General features: G+C 35.6%; 1 long non-coding RNA gene across 1 annotated transcript; it reads left to right on the top strand.

Moving 5' to 3' along the window:
• The first annotated feature begins 2,477 nt into the window (after nt 1-2,477).
• On the top strand, nt 2,478-3,679 carry LOC107734034 (uncharacterized). Its single transcript, XR_001639049.1, has 3 exons — nt 2,478-2,682; nt 3,170-3,237; nt 3,600-3,679. It is a non-coding gene; the product is annotated as an uncharacterized LOC107734034 (long non-coding RNA).
• The last annotated feature ends 17,518 nt before the right edge of the window (nt 3,680-21,197 follow it).

Raw genomic sequence — 21,197 nt, 5'->3', positions numbered from 1 at the left:
GATCAGAATTCAGGGGTGGTTTACGGCAGTGCCTCAACTCAGGACAGCAGGTGCAGCACGAAGGACTGTCCTGCATAAATATACACCTCTCACATTTTGATGGTGCCAGAAAGTGCAAAATCCTCTAGGGGAGGAAGAGCTTTTTCTTCCGTAGCTCCTAGGGGGATCTCTTTGTTAAGACTAGACTAAAGACTCATGTGTTTAGTCAGGCAAATAGCTGAATTCCGACAGCCCGCTCTTAATCGGGCTGTGCTAGCTCTGTATGCCGGCAGCTATTATTTTATACATCCTCCTCTGTGCACAGTGTGCAAACTCTCTGTTTACATGGAATACCCTGATGACACACTGCATCTGCTAAAATGTAATGCAAGAAATCCCATATTGCTCAATGCAATGCACTCAGTTTGACCTTTCATTTTCAGTGTGTGACAAATTGCAGTTGATGCTTCCAGTTCTTCACATCTACTTTCAATGCGTAATTTAATCAGCCTGACAAAAATAATATTTTTTGCATGAAATGTAACTTAGCCAGCCTTTGTTTTAAATGATTGTGCCTATCATAATAATGTTTGCCACGTCATTTTTAATAGTTTGGTTGTAATGTAAATAAAATTTGCCTGACAAAGGTTATATGACCAAAAGTTATTTATTCATTGATTTTTTTTCTTTCATAAAATTGAAATTGGATAAGAAATGCTAAATGAATGTACTTTTTATATAGCATGTAATTTTAGCATAACATAAAAACTAAAGCGGCAAGTATTGATAGCTTGGATTATTTGTTTCTATTATTTTATTTTATTTGTATTTATTTTATTTTCTATTTTTATTCAGTTTTATAGGGCTCTTAAAAGCTTGAATTTAACTTAATTTTTTTAATTTACTTAACATTTATTTCTACCTTTTCAGCACCCATGTGCAAAGATAGTGGATTTCAAATGCAAAATTACTATTTTTTTTTAAATAACATTTAATTTTAATTGTGTGTGTGTGTGTGTGTGTGTGTGTGTGTGTGTTTTTTTAAACTAAAGCGGTGAGGATTGATTTATTGGTTTTATTTTAATGTTTTATTAAATTTTTTATTGATTTTTTTATTTATTATTTAATTTTATAGGGCTCCTGAAAGCTTGAAATTAATTAAATTTTTAACAAATAAAGTAGATTAGAAATACGAAAAAACTGTACTTTTTAAATTGTTTATATTAAACTAAGGGGTCAAATATTTTTTATTTTTTTATTTTAGTAGCTTGAAATGAACTTAATTTAATATTTATTTCTTCCTTTTCAGCAACCATGTGCAAAGATGGCAGATTTCAAGTATGATACTTCCAGAGGTCCTACGCTAAACAGCCACCATTAAGATGAATGTTAATGGATAGCTTTTCCGGGTATTATAAACCAATTTTAATTAAAAAGACCTTGTCAGACGACCACCGGGACAAGACCACAGGAACCAGATGAGTCCTCTGCACAATGTGACTTTGCTGCAGCCTGGACTTGAACTGCTGGTTCCCTTTCAGTCGGTCACTCTCGACGTCACGTCGGATGACCGACGAAATTGGGATCTCGCTTAGAGGGACCAATCTACTTCGAGTGTGACAACTAGATGAGCCCCAGAGACAGATCCCCAATGAAGACCTTGTCTCCTAGACTGCCACCGGGACAAGACCACAGGAACCAGATGAGTCTTCTGCACAATGTGACTTTGCTGCAGCCTGAAATTGAACTGCTGGTTTGTCTGGTCAGAGGAGAACTGGCCCCCGACTGAGCCTGGTTTCTCCCAAGTTTTTTTCTCCATTCTGTCACCGATGGAGTTTTGGTTCCTTGCCGCTGTCGCCTCTGGCTTGCTTAGTTGGGGACACTTCATTTCCAGCGATATTGTTGACTTGATTGCAAATGATTGCAAAGATACTATTTAGACTGAACTGAGCTGGATGATGACATCGCTGAATTCAATGATGAACTGCCTTTAACTGAAAAATTAGTGTTTACTATTGTCATTTTGCATTATTGACACGTTATTTTCCTAATTAATGCTGTTCAGTTGCTTTGACACAATCTGTATTGTTAAAAGCGCTATATAAATAAAGGTGACTTGACTTGACTTGACTAAACATGCAACATAATGAGGTCACTGTGATCAGTTTATGCTACAGGTTGCATATTGTGCATTGTTTCGCGTACTACTACAGTATACAGTATGCTGCAGAGCGCTAGTTTTCTATTCCAAACACTTCCATTGTGTGGTGATTCTTCTTCAGATGCTGTCTGGCAGTCATGCACTGGTAATTATGCATAAAGCAGCATGCAGAAGACAGACGAGGTGAAGAAGTAATTTCATACCAATCACTGCTCATTACCTAACGAACATTGATGACACTCAGCCCTGGAGAGGCCACACAAACCAGCGCTGATGAGTTGTAATCACTTTCTTATTTACCTCTTCGGAGATAACGAGGTTTTGGAACACAATTAAGCAGTAGTCAGGTTAAAGCAGGGTAATTCCAGCATTATTTCCTACCGATGAATAATTAACACAATGTTTTATTTGCCTGCCAATGCTGGGCGTCGGAAATGCTTGTTAATTGTGTTTCCTCTGACTCGACTCTCAACAACTCTTTCGGTTTTAATTAATAGGAAATTAATTTTGCAGTGCTCTGTTTTGACATGGTTAATTTACATGTAAGTATGAGTGATGATGTACAGTATATTGGTGTTTTAAATAGGAAATATAGGTAAGTTTATTGAGGTAATTTCTGTATGAAATGTTCGCTTTCTTCGCTCTATTGACTCGTAAGAACAAAAGGTAAATTTGTAGATTACAATTTTAGGCATAAAGAAGTATACTAATAGCACACTTGAATAAACTTCTTTTTCGTAAGGGTACTGTACAAAAAGTTTGGTCTAGAGGGAAAGTGTTACTCAGAAAAAGTCTTGAACAAACAAACAAAATAGTAAGGTTTAAAACACACTTAGGGTTTAGAATTAAAGCAAAGCAGAGCAATGGAGACTTCAAAACCCTAAGTATTAAAAATTAAACTGCGGCGAGAAAGTCATCCTGCAGCATTTGTGCTCCACATCAGTTCTCCAATCATGTGTTTTGGTGAGGTGAGCTGTGCTGATACTTTACTGAGTGGTCTCACTGTTGATTTTATTTTTGTCTTTGAAGGGGCTCAGGACCAAAACATCACAGAAGCACCTTCGTAAGTGCACAGCAACACCTACAACTTCATAGTGGTAAGTTATGAATGAACAAAAAATATCTGTAAAAGCGTTAAACCTGAGCTCACTCAACATGCATGTTTTATTATTTAAATCCCAAATATACAGTCAAACTACATTATATTTTTTTCTGGCAAATAGATGTAAAATGGCTAAACATTTCACATTCAGGGAAAAAGCCTTTGAATGGCCCATCATGCACTCCTGTATGTCCCTATAAAAAGAGTTTTGCTGGATGACACAGTCATGCAGCATCACATTGTGAGATTCACTCCGTTAAATGGCAGTGGAAAGTTCACACTACAGTATTACCCACAATACATTTCACCTGACAGCTCTGTCACAGCATTTGGTAATGATTTTTTCTTCGTTCACAGATACCCTTTCTTCATTGACAGAGCTGTCATTGTGAGTTCAGAGCGAGATGTTCCGTATCTGGCCTTTTTTCTTCTGTACAGGGTTACACAAACATGCAAGTTTATGTGAGTCTGTGACGGTGAAATAAGCAAGTGCTTTAGGAGCTTTATCTTCTAGTGCAATTTGACTCAAACGGCAGAAATAAAACACATCAACACAATACTTTCAGCGTTGTCTCTGTAGCATGAATTAGTTTTTCTTTATGATTTCCTTGCATACTGTTCTTAACAGCTTTTCCATATTTTGTCTTAGCTAATCTTTGCACTAGGTAGCTCCGCCCCCAGTGGAATCTCATTGGTCCAAAATCCTATGCTGGATATTTAACCATCTAAAACCTGACATATAAAATAAATGTCAGCAAAATCTGTTTTTAATGTATTGAGCCATTAAACAAAATCTTAAAGTTTGATTTTTATTTAGCATCATATTTGATACGTGAAGCTTTTATGGCTAATATACAGTATATTGAGAATATAATATATATTCAGAGGCCCCCAAAAAAGCAAAAATATGCAATTTGGTGCAATTGCTGATATTTGCACTGCCAAAATTAAGATAATTCTGATAGCTTGTAATGTTAATCAATGAAATCATTATAACAGACTACTTACATAAAATGCATATACTTATGAGATCACTCTATATCTTCCAATAATATGTTTTTGTAAGATGATATTTAAATGCTTATTTTTATTCTCAAAGCTCTGTAGTTTTTATTGTGGGGGCAAAACATGTTCACTTAGCAGATGTAATTCAGTGCAACAGAAGCACCTTCGTAAGTGCACAGCAACACCTACAACTTCATAGTGGTAAGTTATGAATGAACAAAAAATATCTGTAAAAGCGTTAAACCTGAGCTCACTCAACATGCATGTTTTATTATTTAAATCCCAAATATACAGTCAAACTACATTATATTTTTTTCTGGCAAATAGATGTAAAATGGCTAAACATTTCACATTCAGGGAAAAAGCCTTTGAATGGCCCATCATGCACTCCTGTATGTCCCTATAAAAAGAGTTTTGCTGGATGACACAGTCATGCAGCATCACATTGTGAGATTCACTCCGTTAAATGGCAGTGGAAAGTTCACACTACAGTATTACCCACAATACATTTCACCTGACAGCTCTGCCACAGCATTTGGTAATGATTTTTTCTTCGTACACAGATACCCTTTCTTCATTGACAAAGCTGTCATTGTGAGTTCAGAGCGAGATGTTCCGTATCTGGCCTTTTTCCTTGTTCCTCTGAAGTTCTTTCATCTGTACAGGGTTACACAAACATGCGAGTTTATGTGAGTCTGTGACGGTGAAATAAGCAAGTGCTTTAGGAGCTTTATCTTCTAGTGCAATTTGACTCAAACGGCAGAAATAAAACACATCAACACAATACTTTCAGCGTTGTCTCTGTAGCATGAATTAGTTTTTCTTTATGATTTCCTTGCATACTGTTCTTAACAGCTTTTCCATATTTTGTCTTAACTAATCTTTGCACTAGGTAGCTCCGCCCCCAGTGGAATCTCATTGGTCCAAAATCCTATGCTGGATATTTAACCATCTAAAACCTGACATATAAAATAAATGTCAGCAAAATCTGTTTTTAATGTATTGAGCCATTAAACAAAATCTTAAAGTTTGATTTTTATTTAGCATCATATTTGATACGTGAAGCTTTTATGGCTAATATACAGTATATTGAGAATATAATATATATTCAGAGGCCCCCAAAAAAGCAAAAATATGCAATTTGGTGCAATTGCTGATATTTGCACTGCCAAAATTAAGATAATTCTGATAGCTTGTAATGTTAATCAATGAAATCATTATAACAGACTACTTACATAAAATGCATATACTTATGAGATCACTCTATATCTTCCAATAATATGTTTTTGTAAGATGATATTTAAATGCTTATTTTTATTCTCAAAGCTCTGTAGTTTTTATTGTGGGGGCAAAACATGTTCACTTAGCAGATGTAATTCAGTGCAATACCATGATGGCTGAAAGATGAATAATAAGTTATGTTTGACTGAGTTTGTTGTGGTTATGAATCAGTTGTTGTATTCCTCTTTTGTCGCTTTGAATAAAAGCATCTGCTAGCATCTGAATAAATGTAAATGTTTATACTGTTTGTAAGGAGTTGCTATGTGGTTGGTATGTTTTCATTGTGTTGCTGTGCAGTTTCTAGGGTGTTCTGGATTTTAATAATAAGAAAAAATGTAATTATACAGTCTGTTATTTTCTATTGACTTTCACCATTTTTTATAATCTGAGCTTGTGGAAGATTTCGAGATGTTTCCAGTGATGGACATGGTCTCCTGATCATTATCTTGAAGAGGGCGGTGGGGAGAAATTGAATCTCATGAACAACCAGCAGAGAGGAGATAATGACATGTGTCACAGATACACAGATAGTTTTCTGTGTGGCGAGATATGAGCTACATCTGTTTTTATCACCGTTTCTAAAAACAAACATGGTTGTGAAATCTTATCCATATGCTGCAGGTTTTCTTTTCTCGCAAACACTAATTAAAGCTCTCGCTTTTCCTCCTCACTGCTTTTCTCTGCAAACATCGCGCAGGTGTTACATGCCCTGGAAGATTTCGATGGGGTCCTCTTCCCCCTCCTGCTCTCTAGAAATCCTGGAGGGCATGAAGTGTGTGTGTGTGTCTGTGTCGGGCCGTGGTATGCATTGATTTTATCAGGTGTGTTAACAGTTTGCTGCATCAGTAGGTCTGAATTATTCTGACACGGTTCACCTGAGTGATCTTCATTCCTGCTGTCATCTGAACATCTGTGTACTGTGTGACACTGAAGAATATCCTAGAATGCAGGTTCAGTGTGTTACCGGCTTGTGTGCCATGTAGAACTGAACTGAAAATGCATATGTGTGTGTGCGTGCATAGATAGATAGATAGACAGACAGAGACAGATGGACAGACAGATAGATATATAATAACAAAATAGTATTAAACTAAGGTGCTTAAGGTATAATCAAAACAAGCACCTTATTAATACTACTTTGTTATTTGTAATGCATTTCTGCTGTGGCAATTTTGTATGTAAACACAATCATTTAAATTAAATAATGTTAATAATATACCCTTTTGTTTTGTTTTTCTCTAAATATGTCTTTTTCACTTCCAAAAATTATAAATTTTAACAGTATTTTACTGTAAAATTACAAAAAATGTAAAATGTAAAAAAAAAAATCAGTGTATATAGTAATGGAAATTGCCCTTAACTAATAACATGTTTTTACAGTAGAATTTTTACAGTATTTTTATAAATTAAAATATACAAATACACACACACACACACACATTTATTTGTTTGTTTGTTTGCATTTTGTGGAATGCTTTTGAACGGTACAATACTGTTCAAACTTTTGGAATAAGTATTTTATTTTCTTATTTTTTCTTATTTATTTATTTATTGGGGTGGGGTTGTCTCTTATGCTCTCCAAGGCTTCATTTATTTGATCAAAATTTTCAGTACAAACTGTATAAATTAAATTCACACTTTCAAACATTCAACGGGACTTTTTTTACATCCAAAGGGAGACAGTTCTAAATACCTGGTGTGATACAGTGTTTTTTTAACCATGGTTAAGCAATGTTGATTGGGCACAATGTGAAGCAGAGAGCCTAAATTAACAAATAAATCCCCTTCAAACATGGTGAAATATAAATATGACTGTTGAAGGAAAAGACTTTGCACTATCAAGAGACCACTTCATAGAGGGGCAAATTGCACCATTCACATTTTCCCAGATACGCAAAAAATGTAGTTACAGTAAATCATGGTTATGACCATATTAATGCATTTCTGTTCTTATTACAGCTATGATGAAATCATGCTCCTCGACACACACCGCTCTACATTTCACCATCTCACCCCGTGGCTGACTCCAGGCATTTCCGTCGTGTTTTTCTTTAATAATACATCACACCCCATAGCTAAATTCACTCCCGTTCTGCCGGGGGTTGATAATTGCTAGCGACTGGGTCTGTTTGTGCTATATATCCTAAACATCTGCTCTATTCCATCTCACGCTAATCAAACCTGTTGTTTCTCCCACAGGAAGTCCACGCCTGTCAGGGACTTTGCCTCGTCGAATTACGCCATTTAACATAACGTCCACATCAAAGTCGGCATGTGGAATAAACACATCGCCATCATTCAGCATGAGCCTTTACGGGACGCTACCGCCGATCAGTCTGCGGCAAATTCAGAGCGATGTATAATCTCCAGAAACCACAGAGTCCTTTTGATTCATGTCCGCTGTGCACAGCAGAAGTACATCTTTGTTTTATTCATAATCACCTGAGCTTCCTGATCAAAGACTCCCACGGTACCTCCATCCACCCACTTGAGCGTTCCTCTACGATTAAACGGGACTGCCTGCCCGTCTCGCACCATCACGAACCCACCATAACCTTTTCATCAGGTGCTTCCTTCATTTCAGTCTTCGATAGTTGTCCTTGTGGGAATTCTGCCTCTCTTTCTCCCCCTCTCTTTTCTTCCAGGATGAAATGATTGGGGAATAATAAAGCTTATATTCTGCTTTGATGCTTCTACCTGAATAAATTCTCATTTCCCATGTTTTCAGCTCGTCGGCGGCTCGCGGTGTTCCACATCTCTATAGACATGAAAAAGGAAGCTGGCACGGTTGGTGGCATCTTCTAGTATAAAGTAAGATGTGACAGCTCTGCGGTTGATATTGAGACACTGATCCGAGACCGTTTCGACACCTTTCATCATTCAGGTTTATTTCTACTTCTTTTTCACCACATTCATTGTTCTGTAGACTTCTGTGTCTTTCGTACAGCAGTGCTTTGTAGAAAACCTTCTGGCACAGGACGACATTTTTGTGAGTTTATTTTTTATATAACTCCTAGGCTGTCATTTGAAAAGCGGTTTATGAAAAATTATATACAATAACAGGCGTCGCTAGGCAGTTGCTGTGGTGTTCTGAGAGGTAAGCGGTTGCTAGGGTGTTTTGGGTGGTTGCTTGCTCTATAGAGTGCAAAGTGTCCACTTTTTCAGCGGTGTAGGTTTTCTGACGGTTTTTTTTTTTTTTTTCGTTTTTTTCCCCATAGGAATTTTAAAAAGTCTTTGTTATAGCACTTATAAACCATGAACCAAGTTATTACAAACATTTCAAACTTTTATCTGAAGAAAAGTTTTCGAAAATTAGACAAAAAGAAAAAGGTAGAACACTGTGTACTTAACAGCTTTAGTGAGGGAAAGAACTACAATCCCATGAAGCATTGCAAATGACATTATCGAATTAAAAACAACAGAAACATATAGAACTCTTCATTTAAAGTTGTTGATTGTATCTATAGAAATAATATATTGTAAGTTTATTGTTTATTATAAGTGTTATTGTATTGTAAGTAAATATGCAAATATATATACAAATATATAAATATTTTTACAGCTTAACAAGATGTCTGATTGGTGAAATTTTCTGCAGCATTATGGGTAATGTGGTTTTTCACCACTAATTCAGATGTTAAACATGGTTATTTTGAAAAAGGTTGAAATAATGCAAACAGAAAGGCTTCAGAAAGCATATACATTTGATTAACAAGTTATTATACAAAAATAAAGTTATTGTTAAAAATCAATTTCCCTATGGAGAAAATGATTGGAGTTTTCACTTCCCAAATCCAACTGTTAAACCCTGTAACACTGTGGTCCCTATCTACAGGATTTTTTTTTTTTTCACTCATTTTATCATCCTCTTGGCGAAAAATAATAAATCTGATCACTTAGATTGAAAAACTGCATTAAGATCTCATTTATGTCTGTAGCTCAAACAGTGTGGGATGGGATACGCACCAGAGTTGCTTAGTTTCAGGGGTTTGTTCAAATCCCTAACTATGTCTATGAGCAATAGTAATGATAATAATGCTTGACTTAACAAACAGCTCTAATTGTTAGCAAACATGCTTGGTTTTGGGCCCAAGAAATCATACAGAACCCAAGAGCCGTGTTTGACTGAGAGCTGAAATGGACCATAAATTATCTACTTAATATTAATGCATGAAGTACTGATAATTATACGACTCCATCAAATGCGAAATGTCAAAAACGAGGTCATGAATGGATGATTTTCTAATTCAGCTCTAACTCAAAAGTTAGTGATACATGCAAATGGCTTATTTTATGGATTTTTTCACAGTCAATTGAGAGTTAAATCTATCTTGCCGCTGAATGAATAACCCACTTTTCAATAAATCAGTTTATTAATTTACTAAAGTTCTGTTTAATTAACAGGGTCGGTCAGGGAGCCTCACATATGCAGAATTAACGGCACCCTCTTTGTTGTTCATTAACATGCGAATTAGATGGGAGCAGTTTAGTGTTTTTTAATCTTTAAACATGTTAATTAACTTTGAGGTGTGTACAGTGAGCGGGAACTCATTAATCATTTTATGTTTTAATTAACAGGGATGTAATTCATGAGAGATATCTGAAAATATAAATTTATATTATACACCAAATAAAGTCAGAGCTGTAGTATTGGCAGTGGTGTTTCAGGTATATTGAGCTGTGGCACTCATGAGAAATGCACTTTATGCCCTCATCCGATCATTGTAATCATTGTTTTGAGCACATATGAGTTCTTTAATCATTGATCATCAATTTGAATGCATATAAACATCATAATCATTGCTTTGAGTGCATATGAATGGCATAATCATCTATTTGAGCGCATATAAGCATCATAATCACTGATTTCAGTCCATATGAATGGCATAATCACTTATTTTAGAGCACATATGAACAGCATAATCATTATTTCAGTGCATATGAATGCATAATCAGCGATTTGAGTGCATATAAATGACATAATCCTTGATTTCAGTGCATACGAATGGCATAATCATTGATTTGAGCACATATGAATGTCATTATCATCAATTTTGAACACATGTGAATGGCATAATCATTGATTCAAACGCATATGAATGGCATAATCATCAATTTGCGCACATATGAACGACATTATCATCGATTTGAATGCATGTGAATGGCATAATCATCGATTTGAGCGCATATGAATTCCATTATCATCGATTTGAATGCATATGAACTGCATAATCATTGATTTGAGTGCATGAACGGCATAATCATTGATTTAAGGGCATATGAACAACATAATTGTTGATTTGAGCACATATGAATGGCATAATCATTGATTTGAGCACATATGTATAAACGCCGTAATCATTGATTTCAGTACGTAAGAATGGCATAATCATTGATTTCAGTGCATATGAATGGCATAATCATTGATTTGAGCATATACTGTATAAACGCTGTAATCATTGATTTCAGTACGTAAGAATGGCATAATCATTGATTAGAGCCCATATGAAAGGCAGAATCATTGATTTGGGTGCATGTTAATGACATAATCATTGATTTGAACACATATGAATGGGGTAATCATTGATTTGAGCACATATGAATGCCATTATCATCGATTTGAACACACGTGAATGGCAAAATCATTGATTTGAACGCATATGAATGACATAATCATTGAATCATTGATAGTCATTGCTAATCATCATGTGAATGACATAATCAATGATTTGAGCACATATGAGTGGCATTATCATTGATTTGAACGCATATGAACGACATAATCATTGATTTGAGTGCATGAATGGCATAATCATTGACTTTAGCGTATATATGAACCGCAAAATCATTGATTACAGTGCATATGAATGGCATAATCATCAATTTGAGGGCATATGAACGTCGTAATCATTGATTTAAGCACATATGAATGGCATAATCATTGATTTGAGTGCATATCAATCATATTTTTTTTATCAGTTAATTGTGGTGGAAGCAACTATTGTCTGCTCGGTGGACGGACAGATCAAATAATTGTAATACTGATTCTGCTACAGTTAATTCGAAGATATAATCTAAATATTTATTATTAATCATAATCAGTTATAATTAGTCATAAATATTTCCCTGTTGAGCTGATTTACTACAAACCTAATTGGTCTTGAAATGGAAACCTTTTACGTTATAGCATTGTAATTGTCATAATTGTCATTTTTAATCAATTGAATGTATCCTATCTGAATAAAAGTGTTAATTTCTTAAAAATAGAAAAAAAAAACTGACCCCAAACTTGTGAACAGTAGTGTAGTGTATAACGCAGCATCGCTATGGGCAATAGTAATAGTGAGGCTTGACTTCATTAAAAAAGAAACTAAAAGCAGGAGGAATAAACAAGTCAGCAACTGTGTGATGCCTAGTGTGTCAGATTTCAAAAGTCATGTGGTGTTTTCCAGCCTTAAGTAACACCATGGAAATAGTCAGACGTTTCAGATTTTTCCATCACGGTCAAACAAATCCTTGGGATTATTTGAGTCGGACCTCATAGTGGGAGTCGTGCAGAGGCCCGAGGGCCGCCTGAGGGGTCTGGGGGCAGAAGGCGATTCAGATTCAGCGCTAGGTGTTTTAGCAAGGCATGCTTCAGTTGGTTTATCGCTGACTTCAGAATAGAAAGCCGAACACGAGAGAAGGAAAGGCACTGGGGAACGAGTGTAATGAAGGAATGGGAGGGAGGACAGGAAAACATGTCACTGTCGGTAAGTTTTGAAGAGTGCTAAAGTGGATGGTGGAGGGATGGAAGTGTGTTTGGGGAAACTCCTCCGGAGTTCAAAGAGAGGAGCTTACAAAACCCTGTCCCATATGACAAGATGAACTCAGGTCGGCACAACCTGTGACGAGTCTTACGGCTTTATCCGCTGATCAGATTTCAAACTTAATATGAGGACAGATGAGATGCGTCGATGCACCATATATATCAGTCACAGAGCAGATAATCTCAAAATGTCCAGGATCAAGGTTAATCTGTCATAAAACACAGTTTTAGCAAGAAAATATCTAATTCTCTGCATCTTTGGCATGTTAGACCAGCTGTACAGTACATTATAGTGAAGATTTGACTCTTACAGCATAGTGTCCGTTCGGTTTTAAACGTTGAGAGTTTTGCATAATGTTTAGTCCATTTGCATAATACATGTTTTATGTTGTTGTGTATAACTTTACAAGGATCAACAGTCGTTATACAGCATTAAGCTTACTTCCTTTTGCTCTGATCTCTTTGGATTATCTGAGATTATGGGATTTCACATTTAAAATCACTGTCCAAGTTTCCCTAAATCCGGAATAAGAGATTCCGCAGAACAGAAGAAGCTGTGAGATCCCTGAGACTTAATAATCACCTGCACTGGGAATTTATGCAACATCCAGTTGCGAGCATCACAGTTTAACGCTCACCATGTGTATTCGTATAATAATAGAGAGATTCTTGCTTTGATGTGACAGGCGTGAATTTTAATGTCGTTGCGAGTGTATTTGGCTTTCATTCTGTGAGGAGAAAGAGAAGAATGACAAGAAAAAGCAGATCATCTTGATGAAATAGAAAGGCTGCACACTCAATGTCTTCTGATGGAAAGAATGCACTTTCTGAGAATGCATTTTCTGCATTTCTGTTGGTTTCTGTGGTTCACGTCACCTCAGATCATCTCTCAGTAAAAATGTGCATTGTGGTTGCAAATTGCTTTCAGTGTGAACAGCCCTCAAAATTATTCATATACCAAAGTTTTTCTACATTCTTTCTTAAAATCCATCTTAAAATGGAGCATTCCTGTTATGCAGTACATTTCATGTCCCCATAATATACCTTCAAAATTTTGGGGTTGGTAAGATCATTCATTCAATGTATTAATGTTATTAAAGTGTGCATTTATTTGATCAAAAATGCAGTAATATTGTGAAATGTTATCATTTAAAATAACAGCTTTGTATTTTTTATCTTTTTTTTTAAATTTTTTTATAATTATTTTTATTGAATTTTCACTGTAATACAAAAATAACAAGGCATCGCCCAAAAGAAACAAAAAAACAAAACAAAAAAAAAAACAAAAAACACACATAGCTCAGATTATTAAATAAAACAGGACTACCCTCGAATATTCCAAGTGCAAATCCTAAGCACTCTAGACATTAAAAACTGTACAGACAATCAGTGGATACATAATACAGATAATCACAAAATATATTCCTGTAAGTGTACCCTTCAGAAATCTGAGCTTTGAACAAAAATAAAATAAAATACCAATAAAACACAAAAAACTATACAAGGGAACAAACCTGCCAAACATGCAGGAAAAACTATTCTTACTCTTTTCTTCTGTAGGCAACTGCCTACCCCCCCAAACACCACTCACAACCTTTAACATAGGGTAAACACAAACCTCACCAAGCTCCCAGCAACATGATGCAACTTCTCCACTCAGTGAATTATTTTGTTCATGTACCACATACAGTGTTGGGCAAGTTACTTCCAAAATGTAATACATTATATATTACTAGTTACTGTCTTTTGAAAGTAATTAGTTACATTACAATATTACTGTCTCTGAATTGTAATAGAACTATACAAGGGAACAAACCTGCCAAACAAGCAGGAAGGACTATTCTTACTCTTTTCTTCTGCAGGTAACTGCCTACCCCCCCAAAACACCACTCACATCCTTGAACATAGGATAAACACAAACCTCACCAAGCTCTCAGCAACATGATACAACTTCTTCACTCAGTGAATTATTTTGTTTATGTACCACATAACTACCCGCGAAAGTTTGTCACGCTAGCCCAGGCTGTCAATGAACGCAGTCACGTCATCCGGTGAGGCGAAGCGCTTCATTGTCCCGTTGATGGTCAGCCTTAGAGTTGCAGGATACATCAGGGCATATTCGATCTTCATCTTCTACAGTCGTTTTTTGACATCGTCGAAAGCTTTGCATTTCTTTATCACCATTGCAGAATACTCGTTGAAGAATGAAATCCTCGGTCCCGCGTCAGCGCTCCTCTCGGAATCCGTGCCAACATGACGAGCTGCGTTCGACACTCGCTGCTTGTCCGTAAAGTTATGGAACTTTATGATGACAGGTCTAGGTCGTTGTGCAGGTCCTGGCAAAGGCGCCAAAGAGCGATGAGCACGATCAAGCTTGATCCGCCCTGCTTTCGTTGTAATCTTCAAGTAATCGGGCAGCCACTTTTCAAAGAAACGCACCGGATCACTGCCTTCGGTTCCCTCTGGCAACCCGAGTAGACGCAAATTACACCTGCGGCCGCGATTCTCCAGATCGTCGATATGCGCTGACATTTCGCTCACTTTTTTTTTGAAGATCAGCCACCGTAGCTTGCAGGCATTCGGTCGAATTTTCCACACCGGCGATCCGCTCCTCCGCCTCGCCCACTCGCTCGACCAAGGCCTGGAACTGAACTGTCTGATCGTTTATCGCGGATAGGACAGTATTCACTTTCTCGTCTATTACCTTCGTAATGTTTTCAGTTAATTTGTCCAAAGCTTGAGCAAAGTTGGAGTTGGAGCTTTCCTCCTCACGACTATTCACGCTCGCCTCGTCCATATTAACATCCTACTCGACACCGCTGATAGTAGAACTTTTCGGCGCAATCTTCTTAGCTTTAGGCATTCTGTCAGATCCTTTTAAAAAATATTGATCTAAAGACATGGCACAGTAACCCTCCAACCAAGTAGAATGATTTCACTGAGTGAGAATATATATTAAACCGAATATTTGAACTAATGCCACGGGAGCTCGCCAAAATGCGTGTCCGCTCTACGACGCCAGCTTCCTCCCCCATTTTTAATCTTTTAATAAAATATTTATTCATATGATGCAAAGCTGAATTTTTAACATTATTACTCCAGCCTTCAGTGTCTTTATTATCAAAACAGTTGTGCTACTTAATATTTAATGTTATGTACTTAATATGTGGAAACCATGATCAATGTTTTGATCAACAGAATGTAAAAGAACAACATTTATTTGAAATAAAAAACCAATATAAATGTATTTAATCTCAAATTTGATCAATTTAATGTGTCCTTTCTGAATACATATATTACTTTCCTTAAAAAAAAATCATAATAACCCCAGACTTTTAAAACAGTATGCCTTTGTATGTTGGGTAAAATTACAAATAGCAATGTTTGAAGATAGAAATAATGTTAGGAAGTTTTTTTTCCCCACAATATCACATTTAAGTGAGAATGGGGTGAATTTTCTGTCATTTTACTTCATTGGTTTGATTGAATATGTATTTATTTTTTAGCTCTGTGTAGGCCTACTACACAACTGTCAGTTTATTAAGAAATATTCTTAATTTTCTCTGAACAAAATTATTATTTTGGAATACTCTTTTAATTGGTAGTTCACTAATAATTCACTATTGATATCATCTCTAGAAAATGGAATAATTTTGGATGAAAAACAAAAGCCCAACCATCATTAAGTAGCAGTGGAGTTGATTAATTATGCAATGTTTTGTTATTAGTTGGTTTGTTTCTCTCATCCTGTTCGATAAAATTACATAAATCAGTATGATTATGAACATTTCAAAAGATGCTTAAGATATCAAAATGATCATGTAAACTGATTCTCAATCACAGAGCAATGACAGACTTCAGCTCTTTATTTGCATCCTGTCAGAATCTGGTTTATTTTCTTTCTTTGTATGTAAAAATCGTATTGAAATACTTGCTTCAATTAGAACAAGCATATTCATTTTTAATTAGTTCAGAAAGTACTGCATAACATGAATGGCCCATATAAAGATCAGAACGGGATATTCTATTATATTAGCAGCATTATGAAATGTTATGGTTCCATTAAAGGCACCAGAGGCCCTTTCGACAGATGGTTCGTGTTCATAAGAGAATAGATTCACACATTTATCCGGTTTCATTTCCATACACGGCCTGCATGCACACATGCTGAAAGCCTTTCAGGACGGCCCGGTGTGAAAACACTGCTAAAATCGCCATTTTGTTCTCAAATCATTTCTGTGGAGACAAATTTGTATTTGGGTCAAGATTTCGGGACAACTCTCTCTTTCACACTCCATTTCATCGTCTCTTTTGCTCTTTCTTGCCTCCGCCCCTCCATTCCTCCGTCTCTGTCCTCCTCTCATCCGAGAACACAAGAGGACATGTTAACCTCCAGCGTATAGTCAAAGAGACAGGAATATTATGGGTGAGCTGCCGCATGTTTAGTGCTAATTGGTGGGTGTAGCGCAGCAGACGCAGGGGATCGTTGCTCCTCCAAAATACCCACTGACCGGCCAGTTCACCTTCAAAATATGGCTAAGAGGGGCAGACCTGACCGTGAAGCACTTTAGAAGATCATTTTCATAATCAGTACATCAGCAAGCATCCTACAGCTCAACACTCTGCCCTTTTGGTCGATCATCTTAAACACTGCACGGATAATATGATGCTTTAAAGACTGTGTATGTATGTATGCATGTATGTATGTATGATGAAATTATTTATTTATTTATTTATCCAAGTGTAGTTTGTGAATATTGATTACAGGTGTTTTGAGAAAATAAAAAAGGTTAACTGAGTATATATAACTTAATTTACTTTACTAGTTAAATTGTTTTATTTAACTTGTTGCCAAAGAAGCATTTCTCATTTCCGGCTAGTTTAACTTAATGTACTGTACTAAAATAACTAAAATTAAAATTAAGTAATCTAAAGAATAAAAATAAATTAAAAACTATTGAATGTCAGGGCCATTATAGTAAAAAAAAAAAAAAAAAAAACTTTAAACTAAAATTAAAGTGAAAACAGAATACAAGAATAAAATCAAATTTAGAATCTTAAAAAAGTAGTATATAAAATTTTATAATTGTATATACACCTATTTTTATTATTATTATTTTTTTTATAATGCTGTTTTTGGGAACTTTATATTTATGAAAGAATCCTGAAAAAAGTTTCACAGTTTCAACAAAAAATATAAAGCAGCACAACTGTTTTTAACATTGATTATAATAAGAAATGTTCTTAATCACCCAAATCAGCATATTAAATATTAGATTAGATGACTGGAGAAATGGCTGCTGAAAATTCAGCTTTTAAAATATATTAAAATAGAAAACAGTTAATTTAAATAGATTTAAAAATACTTTACAATATTGTTGTTTTTACTGTATTTAAATTTTTTTTTATCAGATAAATGCAGACTTGTGGAGCATTAGAGACTTCTTATCAACTCCAAACTTTTAAATGGTATAAACTGTATGTATATATATGTGTATATATATATATATATATATATATATATGTATATGTGTGTGTGTGTGTGTGTATATATTCATATTTTGTGTATATATTTGGTGTCTTTAATATTTAAGAACATTTAACAACCATGTTAATATTTGCGTGCAAGGTGAACAAGTGATATACTACATTTAGAGGGTAATATACAAAGCAGATATGTATTAATATTCAATCTAATGTTTGTTTGTGTGCTCTGATACACTGCAAATATTTGAGTGACTGTTATTGATTTCATATATTTCTGTTTATTCGTTTCAGGATCATGAAGAGCTAAGCGTCACCTGCACAACTCGTGTGTCCTCATATCTCTGTTGAGAGGCATCATCATTTCTGTGTGCGGATGAAGTACAAACCTGCATCACGTCAAGGGAAGATATCGCCATGGTTACAAAAGTAGTTCCTGTTGCAGCGTCTGGAGGTGGGAATGGGAAAGGAACATCCTTTGCACCTCTGCTGGATGGAGGCAGCTACGGTAAATTGTTAAATGTCTGAAGATCGATATTCCTTGTCCGCTCGCCTCCTCGCTGATGGCTAGAAATGCTCTCAGCTTTCATTAGGAATGTCAGCTAACCAGAGACGTGACCTATATATACACAGCCAGAGGTCAAACCGGCACCCACTCGCGCTGCACAACACCGGCTGTAAGATTTGCTGAAAACTAATAGAATGAGATATTTGAGGCTTGGGCAGTATGACATGTGTTTAAGCTATATATTCAGAGATATGACAGTGGCTATTAACATTTATTTATTTTCATTTCAGCTTTTAGACTTGCTGTGACCTGAACCACATCTGTAATGTCAAATTCTCACGTTTTTGCCAATTTATTCATATTTGTGAATATGTGTGTGTTTAGATTTTTCTCTCTGTGGACTGAGGTCAGCGCCCTTTGCCTGGACTTCAGCATAGAGATACTGACTGCCATCTAGTGGTATGAAACAACCTTAGAGACTGAACACAGATTGCTCATTCTCAACATTTTTGGAGAATTATTATTTTGTCATCAGATCTAGTTTGCTAAGTCCCTAATACAATTGCATTTATCCTAAATCCTAATACAGTACATTGCGAATCCTAATAATTAGACTCTTAATTGTCAAATGGCCATTATTATTGCTCATAGCGGACTGAATCCTAAATATTAGGAGAGTAAATCATCTAACATCATTTTTTGCTGTTAATTTTCTACCTGATGGCTTTTATCTTTACTAGATTCCAAATACACAAAATAATGTTCTTTTTAGCAACGTCATATGACCCCTTTAAGTTTTAATTTCACCTGACAAATAATAAAACAGGCACAAAATCTATTTCGACTTATTTTGAATGCAGGAGCTTAAATTAACCTGAAATTAAATTAATAACAGAATATAAAAATGAAATCTATAATCAAATTATATAAAAAGTATATAATATCGCATAATTGGTATAAAGTTTATTTTAAAAAATGTTTTGTGGAACTTTTCAGCAAAGAATCCGGAATAAATAAATAAATAAATAAGCAGCACAACTGATTTTAACAATAATTATAATTTAAAAAAAATTCTTAATCATGAAATCAGCATATTCATGACTGGAGAAATGGCTGCTGAAAATTCAGCTTGTGAAATATATTAAAATAGAAATTTAAATTGTAATAATATTTCACATTATTACTGTTTCAACTGTATTTTTGATCAAATAAATACAGCTTTGCTGAGCATAAGATACTTCTTTCAAAAATATTTTGAAAACTAGCCACTATCCAAAAAGCCACTATCTTGGCTACCATATAGCAATGCAGTTCTTCAGAAAATGTGCTGATGTATATAAATAACTACAAATTAACTGGACTTAACATGAAAATACTCAAATTGCATTATGCAACAAAAAAAAATCTTTCAAAAGTTATTGGAACAGTGGTTATCCAGAAAAATTTAAAACGTCACCTCATACCCAAAAGGTTGCCGACCTCTGCTCTAACCTGTTAAAGACGTCATTTTCATTAATATTTTTCACCTGAATCCCACGCAATCAATTCCAGCTCTAACAGTTGAACTCTTATCCTGTACGAGACAGACCTGTGGTTTCCTTCAGTCTTCCAGATCCGTCATATCCCTCAGCCACACCTACCTAAAACGGCTCGTTCTAACACGCCCCCACATGTCTACGTCACTGTGTGGGAAGATTTGCATAACACCGCCCAAATGTTCACGCAAAGAAAGAAGGCGTAACTTTCATTCTTGCTGTTGCCGCCGCGGCCATGTTGTGGAGTCGCAGTGTATTTCGTTCTGAAAGCGAAACTACTTTGTTTGGCCTTCCAAAAGAGGACACGACTAGAAATCAGTGGTTAAGTTGTATTTACAACACTGTTCCAGAACAGTTCAACCCAAATATTCAGATGTGTACTGCGCATTTTATGGAGGATGCATGAGGACTGTTTCCTGAAACCTGTTAAAGACGTCATTTTCATTAATATTTTTCACCTGAATCCCACGCAATCAATTCCAGCTCTAACAGTTGAACTCTTATCCTGTACGAGACAGACCTGTGGTTTCCTTCAGTCTTCCAGATCCGTCATATCCCTGAAACACGGCTCCGGGGCCCGTCTGTGTCCTCCCACAGGAGCTCGCTTTCAGTCTGGGATGCGTTTCTACATCCATCATACATGACAAGCCCAGACAGACTGTTGGAAAACACGCTAAACATGTTGCTTCTCCTACAACAGGCTGTTGGAAGTCAGATTATGTGACCTGTAAATATGTAAGATCTCGTTAAACTGTCAAATCTCTTTCCAAACCATAGAAATTGACCTTAGGGTAAAAACAAAAGATAGAAGCAAGGAAAAAAAGATATTTCCTTATAGTTTAAAGGAATGTTCTGGGTTTAAAACCAATTAATGTCACTATTATGGCTATGCTTTTCCAAATGCTGTTTATCCATGGAGTGATGTCTTATATGTGACCCTGGACCACAAAACTAAAAATTAAACTATAAAATTTTTGAAATTGAGATTTATACATAATATGAAAGCTGAATAAATCAGCTTTCCGTTGATTTATTGTTTGTTAGGATAGGAACAATATTTGACTGAGATACAACTATTTGAAAATCTGGAATCTGAGGGTGCAAAAAAATCAAAATATTGAGAAAATCGCCTTTGAAAGTTGTCCAAATGAAGTCCTTAGCAATGCATATTACTAATCAGAAATTAAGTTTTAATATATTTTTATGGTAGGAAATTTACAAAATATGTTCATGGAACATAATCTTTACATAATATCCCAATGATTTTTGGCATAAAAAAAAAATTGACAAGTTTGACCCATTCAATGTATTTTTGGCTATTGCTACAAATATAC

The sequence above is a fragment of the Sinocyclocheilus rhinocerous genome, unplaced genomic scaffold (assembly GCF_001515625.1).
Source record: "Sinocyclocheilus rhinocerous isolate Xijiao unplaced genomic scaffold, SAMN03320098_v1.1 scaffold430, whole genome shotgun sequence".
NCBI lineage: Eukaryota > Metazoa > Chordata > Actinopteri > Cypriniformes > Cyprinidae > Sinocyclocheilus > Sinocyclocheilus rhinocerous.
Note: the sequence above shows the minus strand (reverse complement) of the source record. Positions and strands in the feature narration are given on the sequence as shown.